This window comes from Protomyctophum bolini, assembly GCF_963924005.1.
Source record: "Protomyctophum bolini genome assembly, chromosome: 22".
Lineage (NCBI taxonomy): Eukaryota > Metazoa > Chordata > Actinopteri > Myctophiformes > Myctophidae > Protomyctophum > Protomyctophum bolini.
In genome coordinates, this window is record NC_137883.1 from 27,901,653 (window position 1) to 27,919,136 (window position 17,484).

A 17,484-nucleotide genomic window follows, 5' to 3' on the forward strand; every position below is an offset into this window, starting at 1 on the left:
GCCAGCAGGCAGACTGTAGACTCACTACAGCTGTCACAATGTGGTATACTTTGTTTTGACCCCAACTGGCCTCCAAGGAGAGGCGAGCATGGAGCCGGACATCTGATGATACACGAGAGAAGACGCCATAGTCAAAAAAAATTGTAATAAAAGTAATATGTTTCATGTTGATTGTAATTTATGCATGATGCCATATATCTGTAAATATTCATTATTTTCTTGTTAATAAATTATTGCATTTATACCCGGGTGTCCGTTATGTGTCCATTACCCTTAGATCGCGCCGCCGCGGATTTATTTATTTCCCAAATGGTCTAAAAATGAGTTATTTAGCGTACTTTTACCAATGAATTAGCCTATACACAGACAACGACTGATTAGCCTATTTTGGACGATATGGGTCTTTTCTCGAGTCAGTGTGTAGTCTCACTATAGTCTGTGTAGATTACCCGGCGGTGTTGCTGCCCCTCCCGGGAGTCGCGGCTCATGGCTCTTCACAGACGGCACAGAGACAGCAGTCACTCCGCTGAACGTGTCAGTGTTGCTGCAGTGGTGTGAACTGTGAACCGTGCGGGCACTGGTGGTGGTGCTGAGTTCTGACAGCCGAGTCACAGCTTCTTCTTCTGAATTACTTTATCTTTGCCTTGGAAAATACATTTTGCGTTTTGCTAGTTTCCCAAAACAAACCAGCGCGCGCTACTGTTTGCTACAAAGCGACTGGAAGCGGACGAGGTTTACAGACATACCAATAGTAGCCAATTATATGCTGATTAGGCCAGTTGCTGTATAGCCTACCTACCCGATCACCACACACGCACACAGCAACAACACACACACACTACACACACAATAGCCTTCTATATAATGCTGCGCACATATATTATATATATTTAAAAAAATACCCAGCATAATTTTTGGGAAGGCTAAGCCTTCCCTATAGCCTTACACACCCGCCGCCTATGGGCACTGTACTGCAGGCATATAATACCTGGCTAGGTGAAAACAAAAGAAACCTGATTTGCATTTGAGTACTTTTACTCAGAGGGTCAATAATTCCCAGAAAATCTGTAACGTTAATATAAAATGTCCACGAAAATCTTCATGGGGGCTAAAAGGGGCTATTTAATTCTTCATGGGGGCTACAGCCCCATAGCCCCCACAGACTCGACGTCGTTGACTCCAGTGAATAGCATTTATCCATTTAGATAACATTTTTATGTTATTTAATTACTTATTTTACACAGAAACATGTGTGTCTTTACAATAACTGTAATGTAATAATAATACTAATAATGTAATGTAAAAATTATTTAATGAACGAATTAAATAACCTTATTTCATTCTGAAAGCAACCGGATGTCTTAAATCTGCTAGCTCTCAGACCGGAAGTTCTAAATTTGCTCATAAGACGGAGCCTCTGAGAAGGAAGACATGGCAGTGTATCCCAAGCCGTGCATATTAGCCACGGAAATATATTTCCACTATATGGATGAAATGCCACTCTACAGTTTTCAAATCAGCCTCATGGTGGCGCTACAACAGGCCAAGTTGCGTCTTGGGACAGAAATATCAAAACAAACCTTAAACTCATGGTGACACGGACACGCTGGCTTCATGCAACAGCAAAGCCTTCCTCAGTACAACAGTACATGAGCCACTGGGGTTGTAACTTGTCATACTATTGATCATAGATTGCCATCTTGTGGTTTTTGTGAGTAATGCAGCTGATGTAGCTTCTCTTCATAATATCACATTCTGTGAGATTGAATTAAAGTTTTGCCTTTGGCTTCATATTCAGGAGGAATATTATATAATAAAGTGGAAAATTCGATATAGGCTATGCTACGGTATGCCTGGTGTGAAATTACTTTTGTTCATTTACTCTTGGAATTACAAATGGATGTTGTACCCTTCTGTAGTTTTTAACCTGAACCTGAACAAACTACAAAATGAGCCCACAGGTTGTTGTTGTTCATTCCCCATCCATCATTCCTCTTCGTCTCCCTTTTGACTGTCCATTCAAACTCTACGAAAACTAGAGTCCGAAACAGGCCCGAAAATGAAGGCCTGGCCCTCATCAAACGGTAAACCCTCAAGCGAATGTCCCGGCTACCGCCGTTAGATCTCCATGGAGCTGACCTGTTCTGATAATATCTTGATCTGACCTCAACAAACCCTGTACACTCAAGACATGCTCCATATATGGTAGAATTCATTCCATGTTGATCTGACCCCCCTTGCCAAAGCGCCAGCGCTTGCCCTGTCTGTCTTGCGTCTGTCTTACTGGTAGATGAGTACAATGAGTGCCCAGTCAAATCTCCTCAGCTCATAAGAAGGACACTGGCTGCCTGATCTCTGATGCACTCTATATTATATTTGAAAAAGCTTTTGCCATTATAGAGCTATGCGTGTGACACCGTGACCGTCGCAGTTATGTGAGAGCGAGTGGAAAAATAACAACTATCTCTTACATTATGTGCAATTCAGGGGCGGCCTTCGCAGTGTGTGCACTCACTGCGAAGTGGGAACAATTACAAACAAACAACACAGGTCAAACGTGACATGACAGGTCAAGTACCTGCAGTGATTATTAGCTGCTGCCAACTAGTGGTACAGTAAGTGGGCGTACAGGATGCAATATTACTACTACTACTACTACTACTATACTACTACAAGCTGTGCCTTAGTTTTGTTTTGCTTTTAACTGTGTTCTTGTATTAACTGTTTTTAACCTGTACGGCAACCTTGAGTGACCTGTAAGGCGCCTTATAAATAAAATGTACTACTACTACTAAAGTGTCACTAAAGTAAAGTGTCACTGCTCATATGCAAATAACGCAATCATATTTATATAAGGGCCATGTCTCATATACCGTACATAGTAGAGTAGAGTAGACGGTAGTAGTAGTACACTGCTGCCAAAAATAGCTGATCTACAAGCTCTTGGTGTAGAGAGAAAAAGTGCAGAGTCAACAGTCGAGTTGACTTAATAACCCCTAATTGCTCTTGGTGTGCTGGTTGGTGCCTTGCATGGTTTCCGCTGCCATCGGTGTATGAATGTGTGTGTGAATGGGTGAATGTAATGCACAATCTATATGTAAAGTGCCTTGGATAAAGGCGCTATATAAATGCAAGTTACCATTTACATCTCATATGTGCATACTTGTATGCTGTATTGTGAGAGAGAGAGAGAGAGAGAGAATTTTCGGCATAATTATGCATATAAGCTACATGATGACACATACAGCAACTGGATATGTACTTTCACAGCTTTTGTGTGTGCGTGCGTGTGTGCATGCGTGCGTGCGCATGCGTACATGCGTGATGTTCAGAGTGGGGCGTTAGCTCTGGCCTTTAACTTGCCATCTGCAGAGGATCTAAGTATCCATGACAACCAAGATATAGCCGGTGACCTCGAAGCTCAACTGGAAGCTGGCTAAGAACTGCATGTATAGGGTTGTAACCAAACATATATGTAGGTCTACACAGAGCCATAGAGTAAGACAGAGTTACAACATTGAGGGGGCAGAAAACAGCCCAGCGGTCACATGGTTCAAACTCGTTTGTCACTGTATAGCCTATAGACTCAAATGCATTCCGTAAACTTCCGGTTCAGGCCTTTGTCACGATTCGCCAATAGAAGTCCATGTAGAAGAACCGCCATTGGAAAAAAGACATCAGAAGACGATCGTGGCAGCGACTGAGTTAATTTTGCTGGGGACCCCCTGGAACCAGGAACCTCTCCTCAACGACCCCTGGGTACCGTGTCCCAGGACTAACCTCTCCTCAACGGCCCCTGGGTACCGTGTCCCAGGACTAACCTCTCCTCAACGGCCCCTGGGTACCGTGTCCCAGGACTAACCTCTCCTCAACGACCCCTGGGTACCGTGTCTATTCTATTTGTATTAATTCTATTCTATATCAAACTTTAATCTGGCTATCTGGGCATGCAGCAGTGCAGGCATGCAGATGTAGGCCTATAGGCTATCATTATGTCTCTAAATAACAGCATCGTTTTTGCCTCATTAGGCCATGTTTTCGTTCTGGATGGATTTCTCACCACCAACCTGTTGCATGCTGTGAAAGTTATTTATTTATTTTGTTAAATAAGCGAGAGCTGGGCGGACACTAGGACCGCGAGGAGAATGAGTCTGTATTATAACTCCCGTACCCTTTATTATTGACGGATGGGCAGCAGAGAAAGAAACCAAAGGCTAATTTATACCGTTTGACATTATTACACGACGGTGTAATTCACTGTACACCCCTTAGAGTATATACTCTAAGGTACACCCCGTCGTACGACGGCGTCGCGCGCCGAAGAAAACCAGCTTGCAGACGGGCGATTTCCCACGACGACGGTGACGTCTACTCCGCACACACACACACACACACACACACACACACACACGCACACGCACACGCACACGCACACACACAGCCCCGCCTCCTCCTCCTCCCCCCTCCTCCTTTTACAGGAAGCGACATTAAAATACTGGATTCCATTTGAAGCTCACGCGCCCGCGCCCGTTAAGGTACAGTAACAGCGGTCAGTCACCGCGCTCCAGCCAGCGTACCAAAGCTACTGTAAACTAACTGTGGGGCTATCTCTGTAACTGTACTGTGTGTGTGTGTGTGTGTGTGTGTGTGTGTGTGTGTGTGTGTACAGAAGCACGTTCTTTTATTATTTCACTCCCCGGCATGTAAGGAGCGGCGAGGAGAGCAGAGGAGAGAGGAGGAGGAAGAAGATGCTTGAACGCCGAGGAGGAGGAAGATCAGGCGGAGGAGTCCAGCATCAGCAGCAGCAGCAGCAGCACGAGACACCTGCCAGCAGCACCGCTTAGAGCAGCAAGCAGCAGCATCTCTTTACTGTAAGTACATGATACCACCGCACGACCCGACCACACACACACACACACACACACACACACACACACACACACACACACACACACACACATACGGTACAACGGGTACATATATATATACTGTATGTCGACACACTGCATGTCGAAGCAGGGATTCTTTAAAGGGTCTCTATAGGCCGGTTTTGACTTGGATCTGGAAGAGTGTAGTTTTGCGGCATCTTTCTTTCTTTCTTTCTCTTTTTTTAAATGTCCATCACTAATACAGGCTGTGTATGAGTCATACCGCTTTCTCTCTGAGACTGAGTGGGTAAAAGTAACTGCAGCTCTCTCTCTCTCTCTCTCTCCCTCTCCCCATCTCTCTGTCTCTCTATCTATCTCACACTGTTAACTGCAAATGCAACAGTCATGTCAAACTATCGGTCGTTAGGCAGTGTGTGTGTGTGTGTGTGTGTGTGTGTGCGTGTGTGCGTGCTTCAGCCTATGCAAAATTTAAACATGCAAAATGTAAACATTTAAAGGTCAAGTCAAATTGTATAGCAGCAGGAGCACAGTAGAATACAGAGGTGTATAGTTCTATACACAATATAGACATTATTAATATAATGACTATATTGAACTATTAAACTGAACTGTTCTGTTCTGTTCTGTTCTGTTCTGCTCTGTTCTGTTCTGTATGAAATCAACTTTAGTGAAAACCCCAAAAAACATTTTCTAGATCTGTGATATTAACAGCATCTTCCTCTTCCTCTGTGTTAATGTACGTACATATGTACCTGTACATTAAAACACGCAACTCCATTCCATATCGTATACACACAATATGTGATGCAGCATGCATTCAAACACACACACACACACACACACACACACACACACACACACACACACACACACACACCAACGTGCACAGATTGACTTTTGCCAGCAAAGACTTTGGACAGCAAAGTGCCCCTGAAAGTTAGTTTTTTGTACAGTGTACACTGTACAGAATGTGGCACATGGTGAAATCGATCAATTCTGGATTAAAAGCATCTAATATATTATTCATGCCCCAAAATCTATAAATCTCACACAAGGCAGCCATGGCGGTTCCACGCGCCGCACAAGGTGCCCTTTTTCACTTTCAAGCACCCGCCCCTCAAAATGTCTGTGCACGCCACTGCACACCAGGTGCACGCAACTGCATCAGTGTGACATTTCATCCTCGCTGTTGTTATTGGCTGTAAATCAGTGTGTAAATAACGGTTCAGGGTGTACAGGTAATTAGTAGGCTGTAATTAGTGGAAGCACCCGCCATTTGTGTTTTTGCTAATATACTGCTGCGGGTCTCTCTCTCTCAGCTTGTGCTTGGTCGATTTATAGCTCCCTGCAAAGTAACATCCTCAGCTTTAAAGTGTGGGAGTGCCGTGGTTTTTGTATTTTGTCCAGTTTTCCATGTGTTTATGAGGTGACAGTACTTCATTAGACCCCTCGGTGTGGTTGTTGTGTGCAATGAATTGTCTTCCATTTGTATTTAGGGTTTCTTCCTGGAGGCTGAAACCTCGACAGTCAAACGTGCCAATGGAAGAAAAAAACTGTAATATAGTGACATCACAATATCAAAAAATCACAGCAGGGGCGGGAACCCCTTTTGGTGTTAGCAATGGCATTATGTTATGCTTTAGCTATTGAAAAATAGCAGATCTACACGCGCCACGAGTTTGTAGGTCTGCTATTTTTGAAAAACCGAAGAACGACTGACATAGAAACATAGCTTTTTCAGATGTAGAAGTCATTTTTAGAATCTGATCTCAGGTCAGAATGGGTTAACTCTTTACATTTAACTCTGAAATGTAACCGAATGGTCCAGCAAGGTTCGTCCATGCAGGGCCCAGTGGGGCCAAGTCCGCTTATCATAAGCGACTTTGGGCGACATTTTGGAGGGTTTTTTTTGGGAGGGAGGGCTTGTTTTTGAGTGGTGCACTCTGTTCCAATGACTGGCTTTGTGTGTCCCTGTGTCTATGTGATGTGTGTGTGTACTGTGCATGTACTGTATGTCTGTTTTGGGTATGAACAGTACCGTTAAGTGACCTCAAGTGGCACTGTTGAGCAGCCTACAGGCCCATTCACACTGGCCACTATATAACTATAACTGGTCACTATAACAATACAAGTATAACTAACAGTAAAACTGTACGGTATAACTATATCACAATAAAAGTATAGTTGCACCGCTCAGTTCACATGGGTGTGACAGCTGTGGGCAAAGCTTAAGTTCAGGTGGGTGGTGCCAAGGTGAAAACCAGGTATGTAATGAACTGGTGGCTGTGGCCACAAAAAAAAACATAATTTTAACACTTTCTGTACACTTAAAAAAACCTGTCTTCCTCGTAGTATAATAATCATAGTAGCCTACCTGAGGGACTCCCATCTTTCATCTCCAACACAAATCTTGTATGGGGGTCACTTCACTGGCACAATATATTTTCAGATGGGGGTCCGTAATACATATATATGAATTTGGGGGTTATGGTTAGAGGTTAGGGTTAGTTGTCTGAAAAAACTTGTGTTTCTTCTGTATGTCAGTGCATGGTTCTCAAAGACCCCCAGAATTATATGCATTTGGCCACATACACCCATCTCAAAGTATATTTTTCCCAGTGACCCCCAGAAGCAAAGAATTTAGTTAAATATGTTAGCTTAAATATATATATATATATAGATAGATATATTTGTATTGAATATAAAATTTGCAATTTATTTAATATGGTTTGGAGATTAGTTGGATCTTCTTAGGTACTTTGATAAACAGCAGATCTAAAACAACAGGTGGTAGCTGGGGTGGTGGCAGGTGAGCAGCAGTGTTTGAGAAAGACAGCAGTGGTCAGAGCAGCAGCAAAACCAAGCAGGATTGAACAGTGCAAACTTCCAGATTAAATAGAGCAGTCTCAGAATGGAATGAGTGTGTGATTGGATCAGTGGATGTTGGGCTGAGCCGGCCGGCCAGACGGCCAGCAACAACTGCTCGGACAAATGGCCGAAATGTATATAGGGCTGAAGTTGATGTATGTTTTGTAATAATAACCAAAGTCTATACAAAGTAACTAGTACATAACTCAAGTTTTCAAATCCTATTCCTATTCCATCCTAATCCAATTTCAGTTCCTCACTGTAGTGGCTCTGAGATGTGTAGTAGAAGTAGAGTAGAAGTGAGAGTATAAGAAATTTACAGTACAGTAAAATAATCCTCAAAATTGTACTTGTTTAGTAGGCTGCTTTACACCACTGGCAGACATAGAGGCCGCTGTTAGTTGAACGGCCAGTCCAGTAGTCTTGGTCCCGCACAAACGTAGTTTACACAAGGCATTATCAATCGGCATCTTTCATCGTGGCCCTTCCCCCATCGCCCCGTGCCTTTTCACAAGTCCAAAACGTTGTCATCACATGACCCCAGAACAGACAGGAGGATGGCGGCTGCGCCTCTTGGCGGAGGCTTGCGCTCCAGTGAGTGCACTTTTCTACAGTAGTGCTGCTTTGTTCCATAACCACTTAACCACCACAAGGCCCGAGGCCGACTGTACACATCACATGTCTTCTAAATCGGTATAGTTCTCACACTTTTCAACATTGTGACGCGCTGTGAGCTTGTACATATCTGCTATTTTTGAATAGCCAACGCTAAGAATCCGAAATGACACGGGTGTTTCCCCAGGTGGATTAAGCCCTATACTTCTTATAGTCCCCCAGGGGTCTATACATACTTCATCTCCTTGAAAGAAAGAAAATCTATATTTAATAGTGTTGTAGCTTCTTGCACAGATCCTCCTCTTTGTACACACAGCTCTCCTACTCCCACAGCATAATGCATCATTTATCCTTGCGCCTATTAAATACGACAGTGTCACTCGGCGGAAATAGCCAGTTTGCAAGCACGATGCGACTCCTTGTGAGCTTGTAGATCTGCATTTTCTTTTTTTAATCATGAATATTAATTGTGCAACTCTCAGTTTGAATACCGTGTATGAAAAAAGCAAAAGCAAACATGTTTAACTAAAATCTTTGGGATGGGGGTCGACAGCCAAATACATATAATGTTGAGTTCGAGAACCATAAATTTTTTCAGAAAACTGTTAGGATGTAGGAGACATTTGTAGAATGGGCCTCAGGTTTTAAACACATCCATTGAATGATTTCCTCATGCTCTGCTTGGCTCTCCTCAACCCCCTGCCCCCCCCCCCCCCCCCCGGGCCTTCCTCAAAATGTCACGAAAATAATTCTCTCGCAGTCTGTCTGTCTGTCTGTCTGTCTCTGTCTCCCACTCTCTCTCCTAGCTGTCTTTCTCTGACCACCTGTAGTGTATTATTGATTGTAAGCAGCTGGGATCAGCCGTTCTATGATGATTAATGCATGGGTAATATTTCCAACATGATACAAAGTAGAGAGGCAACACTCTTCCCTACTGTATACAGTACAATACATAAACAATTTTGAGAGGCGCCAGCCCCTCCTATGCTCTGCTTTTGGTGTCTGTGTAAACACAAACATTGAAGCCAAAAGTGAGGACAGATGAGAAAAGTGAAGACGCCAAAAGTGATTGGCTGGAATGACATCTGTGATGATTTGATTGGCTGAGCATGGAATGTGATGTATGATGATAAGAACGCCCCTCACTTCACACGGGTGTGATTTTGTTTTGTTTCCCCTTTGTGTGTGTGTGTGTGTGTGTGTGTGTGTGGCGCGCCATGGCCATCATTGGTGCACATGCACTTGGCTATGATAGGGCAGGAGTTGACACTAAGCCGAGGCAATGGCCTGTCGGGCAAGTACAGGTCATGTTCTGTTCTTCAAGTACAGGTCATGTTCTGTTCTTCAGGTCATGTTCTGTTCTTCAGGTCATGTTCTGTTCTTCTGTTCAAGTACAGGTCATGTTCTGTTCTTCAAGTACAGGTCATGTTCTGTTCTTCAGGTCATGTTCTGTTCTTCAAGTACAGGTCATGTTCTGTTCTTCAGGTCATGTTCTGTTCTTCCCCACTTGCCCGAAAACGACAAAAAAAGCCATTTTTTGGCCAAATAAGTACTATGAATATGACTGGGTTCACACTTGTTATTTTATTTTTTGTGTAGGACTAGGAACTATAGCAACAGTGAAAACAGCTCATTATAATTTATAGGCAAACAGTGCTCTTATTTTACTAAATAATACCACATAGGATCAATTGGAACTCAGGTTGTTCTTTCCATTTCCTGAGAAGTAGGTGTGTTGGAAGGTTTGCACCCAACATGGGGACATTTGGATGTAATTCCTTTCCATTGGCTGGGATGTGTAGCAGCAGCTGACATTGGTGGTGGTCACACTGGACATTCCATTGGCTGGGGTGTGTAGCAGCAGCTGACAGGTGGTGGTCACTCTGGACATTCCATTGGCTGGGGTATGTAGCAGCAACTGATTGGTGGTGGTCACACTGGGCTTTCCATTGGCTGGGGTGTGTAGCAGCAGCTGATTGGTGGTGGTCACACTGGACATTCCATTGGCTGGGGTGTGTAGCAGCAGCTAATGGTGGTCACACTGGGCTTTCCATCGCCTCTTATCGTGGAAGAGACAGACTTGAGAGAACTTGTGATTTAATGAAACTAATCACTTTCACCGCATTCACTCGGCAGCTTCCCGGTGCGGGACATGGTGTGTTTATGCTTCCCTGCTCTGCTCTGGAGCAGATTAAGTTCCAGACAAAGGGATCAGCGCCTATAAAAGCATCGTCTACTGACTAATCAATTCACGGATTGTGGCGAAACCTTTTTATTACTTTACGGTTTTTCTTTCTTTTAATGTGAGGACTCAGTATACTGTAGATTAGACACAGAGACACATATCTTAAGACAGCAGAGACTGATTGAAGTATCTACTTACTGCTTTGAATTATGTTTTAATTATATACATTTATTTTTAGTTGCTCCCAAGTCAGAGAGAGAGAGAGAGAGACCCCACTGTTTATTACCTGGTCGAACATAATTGGGATTTTCATGTTATTTTGTTTTAAATCATTTCACATAGATAGGAATCATAGGACAGCTTTTCCTGTCCCAGTGCACCTCTGGACAGAATAGCCTATACACGTGGAGCCATTTCTTCCTTTCTGTGTAACACGCATTGCTCAGTCCATTAAAGCAGAGGACTGATTGTGGTCATACATTGTAGTCATAATTAAGCCCCTGCACATGCATAATAGATAAGACCTTTATTGATCCCCGTGGAGGTAGAATTTGAAATACACCTTTCATTCTGACCCAGACGTGTTTGGTATAGCTGTCTTCTGCACACTGAACAACTTGGAAAGCATGGAAGCCACAACTGGCGACTGATCTTTGTGGACTTTAAATAATTCAGCTCTCATCAGAGAACAACTATATAGGCTACCGTTCTTCTCTCTCTCTCTCTCTCTCTCTCTCTCTCTCTCTCTCTCTCTCTCTCTCTCTCTCTCCCGCGGGGGTCACTGACAAAGCGGCTGTGACACATTCAGGCTAAAGGCTAATTTACGCTACAGCAGCGCGTCTGCATGACATGCCATCGAGGGGGAAAGTATCATTGCTCCGCCCGTGGTGTAGTTCAGTCAGCGTAGTAGAGAGAGATGGAGACCGTGGTGTAGTTCAGTCAGCGTAGTAGAGAGAGATGGAGACCGTGGTGTAGTTCAGTCAGCGTAGTAGAGAGAGATGGAGACAGCAAATGGACCCCAACGGGTCCATTAACATTGATTTTACAATATAAATTGGGGGTCCCAGAGATAGAAATGACAATAAATGGGGGTCCGTAGACTAATGCATGTCAATCTGGGGGTCCTTGAATGAAACTGGTTGAGAATCACTGCTAGAGCCGTAAAAATGTTCTCTTATGGCATATTATTTTCAAATGGGGGTCTGCAGGCTAATTGGTGTCAATTTGTTGGTTCTTGACATGAAATGGTTTGGGAACCACTGGTGTAAAGTAAAGTAAATATGAGTACATTTACTCAAGTGCTGTACTTTTTGAGGTATTGTTTACGCTATACGCTATACATTTTCTGTACTTTCACTTCTACTCCACTGCATCGCAGAGGCAAATACTTTTACTCCAGTACAATTATTTGAAAACCTAATTAGATTTTGATTATTATTACAAAACATATACCCACTTCAGCCGTACATACATACCATTTGAAAATAGCCGATCTACAAGCTCACAATGCATCGCCGATTCGCCATGTGACGCACATTTATACTTGTGAAATGGCACATTCTGCATGATGAATTATTTTTTATAAAGTATATTTAGCTGCCAATACTTTTGTACTTTTAGTCAAATAAACTTTGGTTACAAGTCTTTTCCTGGTAACCAGTGTATTGCAGTATTGATACTTTTACTTAAGTACAAAATGCGAGTGGTTTTCCCAGCACGGCGAGCCAGGGAGGAGGGGTAGTGCTGAGAGGGAGAAGCCTCGTTGCTTGGTGACAGAGAGGGTGGAGGAAGAGAGAGTAGCAGAGGAAGACAGTTGGTATACAGTATAGAACAGTGGTTCTCTCAACCGGTGTTGATTTTTTTGTTCTTTTTTGTTGTGCTCTTTATTGATAGTTGAAGTGAAGACGGACAGGAAAAGGGGAGAGAGAGTTTATAGGGGAGAGACACGCAGCAAAGGTGGTGATGAACGGGACTCGAACACGCGACGGCGTGATGTCAGGCCAGAGCCTATATGTGTGGCATGCGCCTGGACCACTAGGCCAGCGGGCGCCCCAACCCGTGTTGATTTTGACAGCAAAATTACATTTTAGATTCTAGTTTTAGTCAGTCTCTTGAATAGATTTAATTTAGTTTTAGTCACATTTTAGCGAACCCAAAGAGGAACTAAAGACAACCAAATGTTATTTAATGTTTAAATGTACATGTTCTGCTCCGGGCCGGCCTAGGGTAATCAAGCCTGACAGCGTGTCGCAGGTTCGAGTCCCGATCCTGACGACCTTTGCTGCATGTCTCTCCCCCCATTTCCTGTCAACTTACTGTACATCTATCAATAAAGGCAAAAAGCCCCCAAAAATATATCTTTAAAGAAAACAATGTACTGAAAAACGTTCTGTACGCGACCCCTCTCAGAATATCATTGAGCAGGACATGAACCGTTAACTGCTCCTGATGGGCAGGCTGGTGCCTCGCACGGTTTCCTCCGCCCTGCGCTGTGTGAATGTACGCTAGAGATAATACGGTACATGCACCATTTATAGTTGTGTGAAATACACAATCTGTAGCCCTGTTTGCTGGGGGGATGAATAATTCAGGACAGAGGATGCTTAATGAACATAGCCGCTGGGGTGCAGTGTGTTATGTGTTTGTGTCTGTGTGAACGCACAGCAGGTGGGCACTGCGGCACACGCGCGCGCACACGCACACCCAACACGTTACAAACATGTTCCTTTATCGTTGCTCTGATGCCATACCCTGGAAAAGTCTATGGCATCTTGACTTATACACTCTGACAAAAATAAAAGAAGATGTGCTATCTAGATGGGCTATTAAAAACATCCATTATGTCCAAAGAACAGGGATGCCATGCAGGGTTCACGTATATTCCTAGTTCCCAGAATAGGTCTCGCATACAAACGGGAGGAGAGTTCAGGAGTGGCTCAATCCCATTATTGCACAGCTTTGTTGAATGCTTGATTCTGATTGGTCACTCACTGAATTGTTATACTGTTATTTCTGAATGGATGTCCGCTGAACTCAGTAACGGGCCGCTGTCTAATCGAAGACTCTCAGAGAACCTGGCTCATATAAACCTGCATTGCTTGATTTAGGTGTCCAACATGACAGCCATGTAAACAAACATGACAGCTATGTAAACAAACATGACAACATGACAGCTATGTAAAGTAAACAAACAAACAACATGACAGCTATGTAAACAACATGACAGCTATGTAAACAAACATGACAGCTATATAAACAACATGACAGCTATGAAAACAACATGACAGCTATGTAAACAAACGTGACAGCTATGTAAACAAACAAACAACATGACAGCTATGTAAACAAACAAACAACATGACAGCTATGTAAACAAGCAAACAACATGACAGCTGTATGTAAACAAACATGACAGATATGTAAACAAACATGACAGCTATGTAAACAAACATGACAGCTATATGTAAACAAACAAACGCACCATGTAATTTACAGCTAAACAATGCTCTCAATAATTTTTTTGATATATATTGATTCTATTTCATCAGCGATTCCTCTTTCCACTGGACGCACCTGGCACAATTTCAGTACCTTACGCAATGAAATCCTTCGTTTTGTAACTTTTTTGGTCAATTTTGGTATTAATTGCAGGATAATAAATGGGGAGTTATTATTGATCATCACCCTGTCCGGATTCATTTATCAATGCAACCTGCTCTCCATTCATTATCCCTGTGTTGGTGTTAAAGGATAAGTACTTAAGACGTGTTGTTCGCTTGTAGATTGGCTATAGTTTCAAAATCATTTCGATATACATTTTCTGAGCGTTTGTTGACGTCGAGCGTCTGCAGCTTTCATCATACAGCCCTGGGTTCAGGGCTGCTTGCTCTCCTGTAGGCTATCTCTGGAGACAGTAGCTTCATGCATTATCTCTGCTGGAGACAGTAGCTTCATGCATTTTTAAACTGTGTGGTTGTCAATTTCCTCTCTCTCTCTTTGCTCCTTTCCCTTCCCCACCCCTCTCTCTCTGTTAATCTTCCATCTCTCTCTCTCTCTCTCTCTCTCTCTCTCTCTCCCTCTCTCTCTCTCTCTCTCTGTCTCAGTATCTGTTTTTAGTGTTTCATCCATCTGTTTCTACTCTCTATTTCTCTTTTAACCCAGACATCTGCGTGGCCTTTTCCAGACGTTCTGGGAGTCCCTGACTGAGTATATGGGGTCAACTCTGGGACGTATGCCCGCGGACCCTCGCAAATGTCCCGCAAATCCTACGCGGAGGGGTTGGAGGCGCAACAATTGCTTTATTATTTTAACCGCGAGCGTTTTGTATCTCGTCGATGGTGTCGTGCAGTGAAACTGGCTGAGCACATATTTTGCTCAGAAGCAAGTCACCTTGTAGATCTGCCTTTTTGTGTTTTTCTTCTTTTTTTGAAAAATGTGGGACATTTCACATTTCTATAATGTCATGCCCCAAAAATTTGGGACGCCAGGTTAGAAGCGGTATGCACTTACAGACAAAGTTAATTATTTCTGATTGGCCCCTGATTTGTCCATTTAAGGAAAAAAACAGACCAATCCGGCATTCGAAATGTTTAATTAACACAGTTATCCACCAAATATGTGCTTAGCAACCGTCGCTAAGTATACTACTTCCTCCAACATCAAGCTGAGGAGAGAATATGCTGTTGTAATGTCGTGCAAACGTTTGTTAGAACACACTTAACGTTTCAGGTGGGATGTCTGTGAATCTATCTCTGTCCCTCTCTCTATGCGTCTCTCTCTTTCTATGTCAATCTCTCTTTCCATATCTCTCTCTCTCTCTCTCTCTCTCTCTCTCTCTCTCTCTCTCCATGGGGGTCAAATTAATAGACCTACTGTACTGTCTATTTTCTTCTTCTTCCTCAGACATACAAAGCAGCTTTATGAGAATAAAAGCATGCACGCACACACGCACGCATAGTCGCACACACACACACACACACACACACACACACACACACACACACACACACACACACACACACGCACTTGAAGCGTCAGTGCGTCTGAGAGTGCACACTGTGTTCACGACGTTGTTAATAATAGTATGTTTGTCTCATATGTTTCATAATTGGATTCTCAATATTTAAAAATAATTTGATCTACATATTGGGTATTAAAGTTGCGGAGAGAGAGAGAGAGAGAGAGGCTGTAGTTGTGTGTGTGTGTGTGTGTGTGTGTGTGTGTGTGTGTGTGTGTGTGTGTGTGTGTGTGTGTGTGTGTGTGTGTGTGTGTGTGTGTGTGTGTGTGTGTGTGTGTGTGTGTGTGTGTGTGTGTGTGTGTGTGTGTGTGTGTGTGTGAGAGAGAAACACCAACGGTGTAAACAGATCACATGCAGGGTGAGAGAGATGTTATGTCATGACTTTATTATGTAATTGGGGACAATAGCAGTGCATGAGTGTGTCACATGTCTTTCTCTCTCTCTCTCTCTTTCTTGTCGACTTTCCTGTCGTTCTTTAACTCGGGCACCCTCTTGACCAATTGACTTCAAGCACAGGACGCCAATGACCTGGGTATGTGCCCAATGACCTGGGTATGTGCCCAATGACCTGGGTATGTGCCCAATGACCTGGGTATGTGCCCAATGACCTGGGTATGTGCCCAATGACCTGGGTATGTGCCCACTGCCCAATGACCTGGGTATGTGCCCAATGACCTGGGTATGTGCCCAATGACCTGGGTATGTGCCCAATGACCTGGGTATGTGCCCAATGACCTGGGTATGTGCCCAATGACCTGGGTATGTGCCCACTGACCTGGGTATGTGCCCAATGACCTGGGTATGTGGCTGTGCCCACTGCCCAATGACCTGGGTATGTCTGCGGATCTGTTGGGGACGCACTGAATCTCTGTGTGTCACGTCGTTTCCGACATGCATTGTACCAGAGTAGGCCCAATCGTTTGTAATATCTAATGTAATTATCCCTATTCCATGCCCAGGCCGAGAGGTTATGTTTCCACTCCCGTGAATCTGTCCTTTTTGGCCAGGGTTTCATTTTTGTTCGCATTCGGCTCAAAGAGAAAGAAATTTCAGTCATAGGAATTGGGAGTAAACATATCATTTCACAACCAACCAGCATGCAGGGGGGCGTTGCTCCAAATGTTGTGACGTCGGGGCTCTGAGCTGTGTCTGAGGGGGGGCGGGTGCACAGATTGCCCCTCTAGACCAGAAGTCACACTGGCTGGAGCAGGCTATTAACCCATTTACAGTAGGCCTGACCTCACAATAAATAAATAAATCTTCTAAATCCTCTAGTTTTCTGAAATAAATATTTTCACGATTTTTCAAAAATAGCAGACCTACACAGAAAAAAGATTAGTCCGTTTGTTATGAACGATCGCACCACCCGCCATCTTGGTGCGCCACAAGACTGCACCACAAGACCCTCCTCCATGAGGTGTTGTACCCCGTTCATTTGCATTGGCCTCAATTTCCCAGAAGCCCCAGCAGCCCAGTGCATGGGTTGATTTCCGGTTTCGTCATCATAGCGTGACGGCCTCGTCACCAGGTCCGCGACAAAGCTGCTGTTTCTTTTTAATTATTAAAATACGGCGAATTAAACGCATAAAACAAAAGGCGGGTTTAGCCACAGTCTGCTGACACTGGGAGCTGACCAGTACAACCACAGTCTGCTACTGTTGGTCACTGGGAGCTGACCAGTACAACCACAGTCTGCTACTGTTGGTCACTGGGAGCTGACCAGTACAACCACAGTCTGCTACTGTTGGTCACTGGGAGCTGACCAGTACAACCACAGTCTGCTACTGTTGGTCACTGGGAGCTGACCAGTACAACCACAGTCTGCTACTGTTGGTCACTGGGAGCTGACCAGTACAACCACAGTCTGCTACTGTTGGTCACTGGGAGCTGACCAGTACAACCACAGTCTG

At 43.9% G+C, this 17,484-nt stretch overlaps 1 protein-coding gene across 2 annotated transcripts in view; it reads left to right on the forward strand.

Moving 5' to 3' along the window:
* Positions 1 to 4,301: 4,301 nt before the first annotated feature.
* The window catches only part of rab27b (RAB27B, member RAS oncogene family), a 46,180-nt gene continuing 32,997 nt past the window's right edge, over positions 4,302 to 17,484 (forward strand). Inside the window, exons 1-2 of one of the 2 annotated variants that reach the window (XM_080756335.1) lie at positions 4,302 to 4,540; positions 4,673 to 4,871. The gene's annotated coding sequence lies outside the window, so the exon portion shown is untranslated. Of the gene's footprint in view, positions 4,541 to 4,669; positions 4,872 to 17,484 lie in introns of both variants that reach the window. The other variant, XM_080756334.1, reaches the window with a different exon arrangement.